General features: G+C 34.9%; 1 long non-coding RNA gene across 1 annotated transcript in view; it reads right to left on the reverse strand.

The window, feature by feature from the left end:
* Positions 1–7,428: 7,428 nt before the first annotated feature.
* LOC105473966 (uncharacterized) overlaps positions 7,429–13,437 on the reverse strand; it is a 37,862-nt gene continuing 31,853 nt past the window's right edge. Inside the window, exon 4 of the long non-coding RNA XR_982599.3 lies at positions 7,429–8,160. This is a non-coding gene — a long non-coding RNA (uncharacterized lncRNA). The remainder of the gene's footprint in view (positions 8,161–13,437) is intronic.

Here is a 13,437-nt window from a genome sequence, read left to right on the forward strand (position 1 = left end):
TGCATGCCTTCTAGGGCCATCATTTAGTTCACCTTCTAGAGCACGCTCAGCTAGGCATGATAATTACATCTGTGTTCTAAAAACGGAATAGGAGGGAGTCTTAAAGACCCATATTTCATATTAATACCCAATTACATCTGGGATGTGTTTTTCTTAGTTTAAAAAGAACTGGTGAGGAAGGTTAATGATTTAATTAAGTCCACTGCCCACCCCCACAGCAGCCCCACTCTTACCACGGAGAACATGAAGGTGGCTAGCAGCAGACACCGGAAGGAAAGCAGACACAGAACAGCAGCTTGCATTCGTCTGCTGATGACAGCTTTATTATTACATTTTGAATTAAAGCCATTGGCTCAGTAAGTCGCAGGGGAAAACTTCTGATTGATCAGACTCAAGGACACCTATGTTAATAAAGAACACGACTACAAGTGGACCATAAGGAAATCAAAACTCTCCTTTTTGATGGGAACAAAGGTCTCAGTCTGTGCATTACTGCACTTTTAATCTATCTACAGAGGTTTCAAGGTCATTTTGTAGCCAATCCTGTATTCATGGACAGTAAAAGTGGCTTGGACGTTGGCTCTTTTTTCTACTCAATGCCCAGTAGCATACTTAGTCTACATCTACTGAGAGAATAGTAGAAAGCAACTTTAATACAAATCCTAGCTCACCTGCGGTGTAATCATCAGTCAGTTTCTGCATTCATTTATTTTATTCATTCTTACAACTTTTGCTTATGTTCTTTTCATTATTAAGCATAGGCATTTGGGATACATTATAGAAAACAGGAATGGATTTCTATCTTCATTGAGCTTACATTCTAGGCAAGGGGAGAATAATAAGGAACGTAATATGTAAATCACATACTTTGTAAGAAGATGGTAGAAGCTGGAAATAAAAGAAAAACCAAAGTAGGTGAGAGGGTTGGGAATGGCAGCAGAGGAAAGAGTATGTAGGTTGCAATTTCAAAACACGAGGGTAGGTTCAATATTATTTAAGAGGTGCCCTTTGAGCAGAGACACAGGAGGTGGCATATTATCTAGCAAACATCTTGGGGAGGAGCAATCTAGGCAAGGGGAAAAGATCTTGCAAAGGTTCCTAAGCCACAACCTAAGAAACAGAAGAGTGGGCATATGGCAGGATCTAGGCAAGAAGACATAAAGCCTGAGAAGGGAAAACAGCTAGATCGTGTAAGACCTGAGAGTCACTGTGAGGATGTTGATGTATACTTTGAGTGAAAGGAGATTCGGGACAGGTTTTGAGCAGAGGAGTGACTTGGGTTTTGAAAAACTCTCTCTGGTTGTCTTGAATAGACCAGAGGGGCTGTGGCCAATAATGGAAGCCAGCTGGGTGTTTAAAGTCTTCAAAACTCAGGTTTCTTATTTAGCCTAGTTCGTAGTAGGTTGTTATTGAGTACCTTTCCATTTCTCCACTAATGTAGTGATCCTTTGGCATCTATCAACATCCGTTGCAATTATCACTTTTTTGGGGCAGCAGTGTGAGTTAATGTTATCCTCAGGCTCTCTTTTCCAGAATGCCCCAAAATCTGTTTGGTCTGGTTGACAACACCTACCTATACCTGCATGCCACAAATTTCATACTCTGAGATTCTTTGTGTCCCATAACACTCTAGATCCAACTTTTAAACTGATACTCAAGGTGATAGATGAGCTTTGCCCTTTGTTGTCTCCCACCCTCCTGCCATCATATCAGACCACACTGGTAAGACAAGATGAGGTTTTTCTCTCCCAAGCAACCTAGTTTTGTGATTCCTTCATCCAGGTAACCTCATTCAATTTCCTTTATTATGTCCATGGTTGCAATCTTTCCCATCTATTAATATGTTATTAGCTAGTAATGATAGATTTTTCTTTTCTCAATTCAGTCCTTAATCCCAGAGTGGGTAAATGTTAATTTGAGAGCTTGTTAGACTGTGTGACTACGTAGAATAAAACCATAATGTTCACTATTAATTGTGAATTGTATTTGTATTATAAAATGACCCTTCAAACATTAAACATGATCTATATCCTTTTCTCTATAAATGGGGTGAAAGAGTCCAAATGATCATGATTGTAATGGAAAACTTATTCATCTTTGTTTGATCTCATACAATTCTCAAGGTTTGCTTTGTTTAGCATTGATTCAGTGAAGTGTTAATATCTAGAAATTTAGAAACTAAGGTATTATTTAGGAATTCTGGGAGGTTGTCATACAACGAACTTTACAACTTTTAGGTAACTCTTAAGAAATCAAATTCAGAGGCACGATTTACAGCTCCAGAAGATATCCCAGAAGAGAGAAATTCATAGATCCCTTAATAATAACAGCATAAAAATTCTGGGGTAAAATTTTTGTAAAGAATGTGCTTCATCATATCTTTCCTGAGTAACACTGACTCTAGTTTCTGAGTTATATATAACATACATGAGTAAAATTTCATAAATATACATCAGCATTTTGTCCCACCCAGACTTAAACAGTTGTTTATATACTTCGAAGATTAGATTTCTTCTAGTGAAACAGTATGTGCTATGAGTTGCCTTAAGAATTATGAACATTCATCCAATAATAAGAATTCAGTAATTATGACAGAGGTTACCACAATTTTAAGAATTGGTTTATGATCAATGGGCTATAATTTAAAACAAGCTTCTCTAGTCTCACATTAGCATCACTAGTGGTTAAAATCAGTGTTTGTTGATACAGAGCTTTAAAAGTTGTATGTATCTGATTCATGTGATTAGTGTCAACAATTCTATCAGATGATAAAAATCCGTAAAGACTGAAATCGTGCCTTTAATTGTTTTGTTTTGTTGTGTTTTGTTTCTCTTTCCTTTCCTTTGCTTTGCTTTCCATAGCAGAAATCAGTTACAAGGGGGAGATATGGTAAGGACTTTATCCTCTCTTATTTTCCACCTCAAATCGTGATGGGGCTGAGAGTAGAGCAACAGGCATTCTTAGCATCTGTGTGTGAACATTTTACCTTCCCAAAGCTGTGCTCTCCAGACCACTGCCATTTGGCAAACCAAAAAGCATGATTCAAGCTTCACCCTTACCTGTTACATTAACCTGCTTTTCCTTTGAGCCTTTTTTTCCCCATCTATGTGAATTCCAGGGGACAAGTTCATTCAAGTTCATGAGAATGTTATCAGTAAACATTAAAAAATCAATAATATGTGTTATTATTTATAATAAGCTACTAACACAACTATATTCCATCCAAAATATTTCCTTATGCCATCAAATAAATCCATATGGTAATTTCTTTCAGTGTTAAGCTTCAGTCCACTTGTCTTGTCATTTGATTGATGTTCCTTCAACACAGCCAAAGAATAGAGGGAAAAAAATGTAATCTGTCCCCAACCTAGGAATTCAGGCAGGTAAAATCTATTTCCCAGGTCAGATTTCAGACACCATTCCCACATGAACAATAACATTAAAAAAGAAAAAAATAAAAAGCTGTGGTCTTCTGGCTCACAGGAATATTTGGGGGAAAAACATGGATATTGGATTAATGTAAGAAAAATTTTAGGTGGAGTTTGCATAATTGTTAAAACAGAGCTGTGTAAGATTCTGACTTATTAAATAGAAATATATATTTTGGCCCATCTAGGAGAAACGCTTCCAAAATGGAATGCTTGATATAATAAAAGAAGAGCAATGCTATCCATTTGACTATGATGTGACCTTAATCGAGAGGATAAAAGGCTCCAAATTGTAATTACAGATGAATTACTCCACAGCTTGTGATTTTCAAGGAGCCTTGTTTCTAAATCTTGACACAGTGGGACCAAAGAAACCTATCTGTTTCTATTACCGGGTAAAAAGTGAATCTCAAAATGAAAAACAATCTGTGGCTTCAAAAAGAGAGAGCTGACAGCAAAATATTTGAATTAATTAAAGAACTACAGGTTGTTCATTGACGGGTTCTTTCTGCAGGCATATTCTGAAACATCTGTGCTTGTTTCCACGGAGATGTGGTTGGTTTATTTTGTTGTTAATATACCATATGAGCATGAAGGAAACTAGAGGAAGCTACCTGATGGAAAACTAAATTCAGACATTTCCAGACAGTCTGAGAGAAGTTACAACCTCCTGGGCCAGGCAGCGGAGAGTTCAATTCCTTGATGAACTATGCCAAGTTAAATGAACATCAGCTATTTTTAGAACACCGACAGCCTTCTTAGACATGACACCAAAGAATATTAGTTTTGATGTCCACTGGATGGGGTGCTCAAGTCTGAAGAGTTCCAAAAAATAAAAATAAGTCTACTCATTTCTAAATTTTAAAAAATAATAATGATTTTCCTAACGGTGCCAGCTCTGACTCTAAACACCTTTTTTGAAAGGCTCAAATGTCCAAGGGTTGGTTTTCTTGTATAGCATTTCTACTGTTTCTCTCAAGGCCGTGTTCTCTGTTATTGTTCTTTTATTTCCTCCAAAAACAGAGTGGTCCTTATGTACCATGGGTTAAGATTTTTTTCATAAATTTATATTAGGGTGGAAAAGATAAATAAGGAACCCTGAACTGCTTTGAATTTACTTTTGTTTCATCTTCTCTCTTCCTGTTGCAATCTCTCTTTTCGCTAACTATACCTCATTAAACTTCATCCATTTGGCAGTTCCATTTTTAATTTTCCAAGAATCCTCCATGCTGTTTTCTGAAAGTTCTGTACCAATTTATATTTCCACCAACAGAGTACGAGGTTTCCCTTTTCTCCACACCTTTGCCAACATTTACCTTTTGGCTTTTTGATAATAGCCATTCTAACAGGTATGAGGTGATACTTCATTGTGATTTTGATTTACATTTCCCTAATGATTGATAATATTGATCATCTTTTCATGTATCTGTTGGCTATTTTTGGTCTTCTTTGCGAAAATGTCTATTCAGGTCCTTTGCCCATTTTTAACTTGAGTTATTTGGGGTGTTTTTTGTTTATTTTTGTTACTTGTTTTGCAATTAAGTTATATGAGTTGTTTATATATTTTGGATATTAACACCTTACTGGATATATGGTTTACAAATATTTTCTTTTTTCTGTATGTTGCCTTTTTGTTTCTTCATTGTTTCATTTGCTGTACAGAAGTTTTTAGCTTGATGTAGTCCTAATTGTTTATTTTTGCTTTTATTTTCTGTACTTTTGAGATCAAATCTAAAAAATCATTGCCAAGACCAAAGTCAGAGAGCTTTTCCATCATGTTTTCTTCTGCAAGTGCCATGATTTCAGTTCCAGTCTTTAAACCATTTTGAATTCATTTCTGTGCGTGATATAAAAGAAAGATCTGATTTTAAAGTTTGCATGTCAATATCAAGTTTTTCCAACACCATTTATTAAAGAGTCTATACTTTCCCCCATTGTATATTAATGGAATCTTTGTCAAAAATTAGTTGAGCATATATGAATGGGTTTGTTCTGGGCTATTAGGTTCCACTGGTCTATGTCAAGGCAACCAAGATCTTTTTCCTTCAGAGCATTCAGAGCTGAAGGGAATGAAGCATTAAGTCCTGACATTTGGCGTGTTCATTTAAATTTCAGTGTATTTCAGAATTTCATAATCTCATCATTGGGCAATCAAGCCTACATCCCCATAACATCATTTATTTATATCATTAGACAATATAAATCTGCTGTTCCAAGCAGAACACATTGTTAGTTCTAGAATTTTCCATAAGATGGGCAGGTACCTACAGATGCTAGACACTTTGGGGTTGTTTTATATCTAATTAACAACAGAATTATGACACCAAATTAATTTCAGGAACTGTTCTTGAAATGCCAGTATACATAAGGTTTTAAGAATTTGATATTGTGCAAGTTAGAGAAACAGATGGAACTTTCTGAACAATAGAATTCATCTCCAAGTGACATTTAATACAAAGCAATACCTGAACTATAAATGGCTTTAAAGTTATTATCTTTGAATTGTTTTCCTTTCAAACACCTACCATGCAGGTAAAAGAAAAAAGAAGTGTGTGTGTGTATGTTAGTCTATATATAGAGAGAGAGAGGAGAGAGAGTATATATGTGTATGTGTGTATATATGTGTGTGGATAGATAGATAGATAGATAGATAGATAGATAGATAGATAGATAGATAGATATGAGAGAGAGAGAGAGATTAGATTCTGAATTGCTATGTAGTAATAAAAATTTGGAGAAGATTTTCTTGAAGGGTCATAATGGCATAATTCCATAAATAGAGCAGAAGAAAGAGTATACAGGAAGGAAATTTAGTTGTGTCCTAGTTTGTCCACTCACGGATTTAAAATATTTCTTTTTAATGAATAATGATGTTATTTTCCAAATACATATTAGCTAAACCAAAAAATAAAACAACACAGAAAAGTGACATATTTAGTACTTACAATAAACTTAGGGACAATGATAACACTTCACAGTAATGGACATGTTCATTTTTTGAATAATTCTGTGAGATATATATTATCTTTATTCTCACTTTTCTAATGAGGAAACTGAAACAGCAAGGTGTAAGCTACAAATGGTAGGTAGTGTGTTCATTATTTTAAACTCACCTCCAGAGTCTACACCATCAACCACAAAATTCCACAGCCTCTTGTGTAAAGGAAGAAAGCCTAGTCAGAAATTTAAATCAAGCCATCCTTGTTATTTTTACTTTACAGAGCACATATTTAATTGTGTTTAACAGAAGAATAATGAATTGCAGTAAAAGCGAAGGAATTTTTAAAATTAAGATACCTCTTTCTTCAACAAAGAGATAGTAATTATTCCTGAAATTGTCCCCAAAATTAAAGTAGTGGGAGTTCATAACAGTATCAAGAGGCTGGACATGTGTTTATTATTTTAGTATATATCAATTGGCTTCTTGTTTTGAAGGAAGAGGAAATAAACAAGCTTTACTACTCCTGTTCTTTATCTTGGTTATTATTACTATTATTGGGCTTTACAACATGCAAATTCTGTTCTGTAATCATAATTTCCAAAGTGATTTAATCATAATGTTATATTTTAAAGTGATGAATGCTCATTCCCACTTTGTTTACTTCATCTTTTCTGTTCTTAATTGCTTACTTTGATGCAAGTCTTTTGACTGAAATGTGACAAACAGCAGGGATCTTTTTGTGTGATTTGTTTTTTGAGGGGGTGATCGCTTCTCAAGAGCTCTCTGGTGTTTATTTCTTGAATTCTTGCATGCTTGAGAATCTGTTCTTTGTGTTTATACTCGAGTAAAACCTTGGCTAGGTATAAAGTTCTTAGTTGTAAAATCAGCCCTCCATATCCGCAGCTTCCACATATGCAGACCTACCCGTGGATCAAAAATATTCAAAATAACAACAATACAACTATAAAACACAAAAATACAATATAACAACTATTTACATAGCATTTACATTGTATTAGGTATTATATGTAATCTAGCTGACTTAAAATATATGGGAGGATGTGTATACACTTTATGCAAATACTGTGACATTTTATATGAGACTTGAGTATCCTCATATTTTGGTGTCCACGGAGGTCCTGGAACCAGTCCGCTGTGGATACCAAGGAATGACTATTCTTTCCTCTTAGCCTTTGATCACAACACTGTCAAAATTTGTTTTTTAAACATTAACTCATGTTCTTCCAGCACTGAATGTGGAGAGTGTTGAAATCAATATTTCCCTTTTATTTTTTTATAGGTGACTTACTTTTCAGGCCACATGCTTATATAATTTTTTCTTTATTCTTGAATTTCAGAATATGTTTCATTTTTGACCATTCTGTTTCAACACTGTTTATCCCAGACATTGTACATTTTCAATTTGCATGTTAACAAATTTATTTTAAGAAAGTGTTCTCCCATTATATTTTTTATCTTATTTTTTCAGTTCTATTGTTCTGTCTGTATGTTGGATCACTGTGTCATATATTCATATATTCTCCAAAATAATTTCAATGTCTTTGTTCTTTATTCATTTTGTGTTTGCATTGAGAGGCCAAGAGGAAACATTTTAGTTACACTTATTCTATTTTTTGTTGCTTCTAGTGTGCAGTGTGCTTTTTTCATCTCTGTAATATTTTCTGCTTTATTATTCCTTGGCTTTTCTGTGCACCATTAGTTTGCTTTCTGTTTCCCGGTGTTGTGATATAATCTCTTTTCTGAATCCTTGAGGCTCTTCTTTGAGCTTTCCTTAAAAAGAAAAAAGAAAAAAAAAAGAACAACAACAATAAATCATATCACCTGTAGTTAACCTTGAAACTATGAACTATCATTTTTTGCAATTTTTCTTGTTTTTTAAAAATGAGTATGCCCTCTCTTATGCATATTGCATCTTTCATCTGACTTTTGCTTATGTTTCTTTTCTTTGAATTTTTTCCCCAGTATCTATGCACAGGTCCTATGCTAATTACTTCTAAGTTATGAACAGGAGAATTAAGCTGAAAGAGCCTGCAGCTTTTACTGGGTTTGCTTGTCCCAAACATGTCATCCAATCAGGCATTGTTAGCGCATCTTTCTCCACTTTCCTTCTTAGCTTTATGAGTACATGCTCCGCAAATTTTGAGCATTCAAAAGCCAGCAAGTGACAGGCTCTATGTGTTCCTGCTCTTCCCAGCCTCACCTTTGACATTCTTGATGTGCTCAGTGTTTGGGCCATAGTCAAGTATAAATGGCATTATTTATGTGGAATCTCCTTTAGTTCTACCTCTCCAGCAATTTAGCACTTTCTAAAAGGACACTCCAAATTCTATCAAAGGGTTACACTAACTCTAGATCTCCAAGGTCTAATCAAAGTATCTGAAGATAGGGCAAGCATGACTAGAAACCTTAATTCTGTTTCCTGCCCAAGGGCTGAGGATGAATGCATAGCTTTGAGTTTCTTTACCTATTTCAGTGTACATTTCACATTATTTGGGAAACAGACTTCAAAAAGGATATGATTTTAGGTTATCGACATTCCCTTATATCACTGAGGATGGTATGTATTTTTTATAATTTTCCATCATGTGTTATTTGGGATAGATTTTAAGGAGGAGCGAATAAACCTATATTTATTCCACTATGTTTTTACAAGTTGTTTTGTTTGATTACTAGGTCCAAGTAAATGTGTGCAGAAGCCCAACTTCATCCTTTTTGATCAACTGCCAATTTTCCTTTATGTTTCTCCTAAATATGTTTTTCCCACTATCCTTCCTAATCATCTACTTCAGGAGTGACTCCCCCAAACACATTCCTAATCCAAATAAACCAAGAAGCCAACAAGCAAATCTTATGTTCAGAAAATCCTCCATCAGTAATTTCCACATTAGCATGATGAAATCAATGTGATCTCATCCTGAGATATTTATATTTGGAATCATGGTTCTAGTTCTACATCAATGGCAATTCTAGATCTAGTTCTAGATCAATGGAAAAGAAATTTCAGGCAACAGGCAGAAGTGGAAGATAATGCTGGAGACCAGGGAATTTTCTGGAAACCTAAAAGTCACCTCCTAGTCTATATATCGGTGTAGTCTGGCCCCCTGTTCTTCAGTTACCACACATACAAAATTAGCAAATACTCTCTGTCACACTTTCTTAGTCATAAGCACTTTATGAGAAAGAATGAGATAGTGCTTTGGCATACTTTTTAGTATATGAAATAAATGCATGTAAAATAGTCATATGCAAATGAGGATTATTAAGGGTTTCAATAAGCCAAATATTTTCTTGACTGTATTAACATCCTCCGATAAGCTTGGGAACACTATCGGATTGCTTAAAAATATCATTCTTTTATTACAAACAAAACCAAGATTATCTTTCTGCTAAAGTAGAATTTACTAGATTGGTAATTAATAAGTTTGTACTATATTATGGTAGTAGTTATTGTTACATTAGTAATGAAACTTTATTGTGATCAAGCTAACAATTTCACAGTAACTTCACTGTAAATATATTGAATAGCAAATGTTTAACAGAACAAGTGTTAGTTGTGATATACTTCATGATTTAAAGTATCAGCATTGTTTTTCAATTATACAAGTAACATACATTCAGAGTGAAAACATTAAAATAATACATAGAAAAACAGAAAATAAGATTATAATAATCCTTAACCATATATAATTACCATTAAAATATTTAGGTAGAACTTTTGGGAATTTTCTCCATGTCTATGCTTTAACGTTATCAAGTACATAAAAAAATGGAACAAGTAAAGTGGGTTTTCTAATAGTTAAATTATCACCACAACATACATTTTTGCTTATATTGATAACCCGATCCACGTTTTTAGAATGTGTCTTCCTTTAGCCACAATAAATATAGTAAAGAACAATTACCAGTAATTTGGAATGAAATCTAGCCATGGCAATATGAAAGATGTCACTGACAAATTCTTTATATGTGTGTGTATATATATAGAGAGATATAGATATATATAGATATATATAGATATTTGTGTGTGCGTGCGTGTGTGTGTATGTATGCATAATATTTGTGGGAACATAGTAGTTATACATACTTATGGGGTAGATGAGATATTTTGATACAGGCATGTAATGTGTAATGATCACATCATAGACAACGTGGTATCCATCCTCTCAAGCATTTACTCTTTATATTACAATCTAATTGTACTCTTCTAGTTAATTTTATTTTATTTTACTTTAAGTTCTGAGATACATGTGCAGAATGTGCAGGTGTGTTACATAGGTATACATGCGCCATGGTGGTTTGCTGCACCTGTCAACTCATCATCTAGGTTTTACGTTCTGCATGCATTAGGCATTTGTCCTAATGCTCTCCCTGCCCTTGCCTCCCAGCTCCTGAAAGGTCCCAGTGTGTGTCCATGTGTTCTCATTGTTCCACTCCCACTTATGAGTGATAACATGTGGTGTTTGGGTTTTGGTTACTGTGTTAGTTTGCTGAGGATGGTTGCTTCCAGTTTCATCCATATCCCTACAAAGGACATGATTTCATTCTTTGGTTCTAGATCCTTGAGGAATTGCCACACTGTCTTCCACAATGGTTGAACTAATTTATATTCCCACCAACAGTGTAAAAGCGAAATAAAATCCTATTTATCCACAGCCTCACCAGCATCTGTTGTTTCTTGACTTTTTAATAATCACTATTCTGACGGGCATGAGATCATATCTCATTGTGGTTTTGAGTCGCATTTCTCTAATGATCAGTGATGACGAGCTTTTTTTGCATATGTTTGTTGGCCATATAAGTATCTTTTTTCAGAGGTTCCTGTTCATGTCTTTGCCCACTTTTGGTTGGGGTTGTGTTTTCTTGTAAATTTGTTTAAATTCCTTGTAGATTCTGGATATTAGACCTTTGACAGATGGGTAGATTGCAAAAATTTTCTCCCATTCTGTAGGTTGCCTGTTCACTCTGGTGCTAGTTTCTTTTGCTATGCAGAAACTCTTTAGTTTAACTAGATCCCATTTGTCAGTTTTGGATTTTGTTGCCATTGCTTTTGGTGTTTTCACCATTAAGTTTTTGTCCATGCCTCTGTCGTGAATGGTATTGCCTATGTTCTCTTGTAGGATTTTTATGGTTTTGGATTTTACATTTAATTTTTTCATCCATCTTGAGTTAATTTTTGTATAAGATGTAAGGAAGGGGTTCAGTTTCAGTTTTCTGCATATGGCTAGCCAGTTTTCCCAGCATTATTTATTAAATAGGGAATCCTTTCCCCATCGCTTGTGTTTGTCAGATTTGTCAAAGATCAGATGGTTGTAGATGAGTGGTGTTATTTCTGAGGTCTCTGTTCTGTTCCATTGGTCTATATGTCTGTTTTGGTATCTGTACCATGCTGTTTTGGTTACTGTAGCCTTGCAGTATAGTTTGAAGACAGGTAGCATGATGCCTCCAGCTTTGTTTTTTGTTGTTGTTGCTGTTACTTAGGATTATCTTGGCTATATGGGCTCTTTATTGGTTCCATATGAAATTTAAAGTAGTGTTTTCTAATTCTGTGAAGAAAATCAGTGTTAGTTTGATGGGAATGGCATTGAATCTATATATTACTTTGGGCAGTATGGCCATTTTCACAATATTGATTCTTCCTATCAATGAGCATGGAATGTCCTTCCATTTGTGTGTGTCCTTTCTTATTTTCTTGAGCAGTGGTTTGTAATTCTCCTTGAACAGGTCTTTCACCTCATTTGTTAGCTGTATTTCAACTTATTTTATTCCCTTTGTGGTAATTATGAATAGGAGTTCATTCATAGTTTGGCTCTCAGCTTGTCTGTTGTTGGTGTATAGGAATGTTTGTGATTTATGCTCATTGATTTTTGTATCCTGAGACTTTCCTGAAGTTGCTTATCAGTTTAAGAAGTTTTGGGGCTGAGATGATGGGATTTTCTAAATATAGAATCCTATCATCTGTAAATAGAGACAATTTGACTTCCTATTTGAATGCCCTTTATTTCTTTCTCTGTCCTGATTGCTCTGGCCAGAGCTTCCAGTACTTTGTTGAACAGGAGTGGTGAAAGAGGGCATCCTTGTCTTGTGCCAGTTTCCAAAGGGAATGCTTCTAGCTTTTGTCCATTCATTATGGTGATATTGGCTAAGGGTATGTCATAAATAGCTCTTATTATTTTGAGATATGTTCTGTCATTACCTAGTTTATTGAGAGTTTTTAGCGTGAAGGGATATTGGATTTTATTGAAGGCTTTTTTCTGCATCTACTGAGAAAATCATGTCGTTTTTGCACTGGCTCTGTTTATGTGATGGAATGCATTTATTGATTTGCATATGTTGAAGAAGCCTTGCATTCCTGGGATGAAGCCAACCTGAACATGGTAGATAAGCTTTTTGATGTGCTGCTGGATTCAGTTAGCCAGTATTTTATTGAAGATTTTTGCATCGATGTTCATCAGGGATATTGGCCTGAAGTTTTCTTTTTTTGTTATTGTGTCTCTGCCTGGTTTTGGTATCAGGCTAATGCTGGCCTCATAAAATGAATTAGGGAGGAGTCCCTCCTTTTCAATTGTTTGGAATAGTTTTATAAAAAATAGTACCAGCTCCTCTTTGTACCTCCAGTAGAATACAGCCATGAATCCATTTGGTTCTGGGCTTTTTTTTGGTTTGTAGCTCAATTTAAGTGCTTTTAATTGGTCTATTCAGGATTTGACTTCTTCCTGGTTTCATCTTGGGAGAACGTATGTTTCCAGGAACTTCTCAATTTCTTCTAGGTTTTCTAGTTTATTTGCATTGAAGTGTTTATAGTATTCTCCAATGGTAGTTTGTATTTCTGTGGGATCAGTGGTGATATCCCCTTTATCATTTTTTATAGTGTCTATTTGATTCTTCTCTCATTTCTTATTGGTCTTGCTAGCAGTTGACCTATTTTGTTAATTTTTTCAAAAAACCAGCTTCTGGATTCATTGATTTTTTAAAGATTTTTCATGTCTCTATCTCCTTCAGTTCTGCTCTGATCTTAGTTATTTCTTCTCTTCTGTTAGCTTTTGAATG

Source organism: Macaca nemestrina, chromosome 11, assembly GCF_043159975.1.
Source record: "Macaca nemestrina isolate mMacNem1 chromosome 11, mMacNem.hap1, whole genome shotgun sequence".
Lineage (NCBI taxonomy): Eukaryota > Metazoa > Chordata > Mammalia > Primates > Cercopithecidae > Macaca > Macaca nemestrina.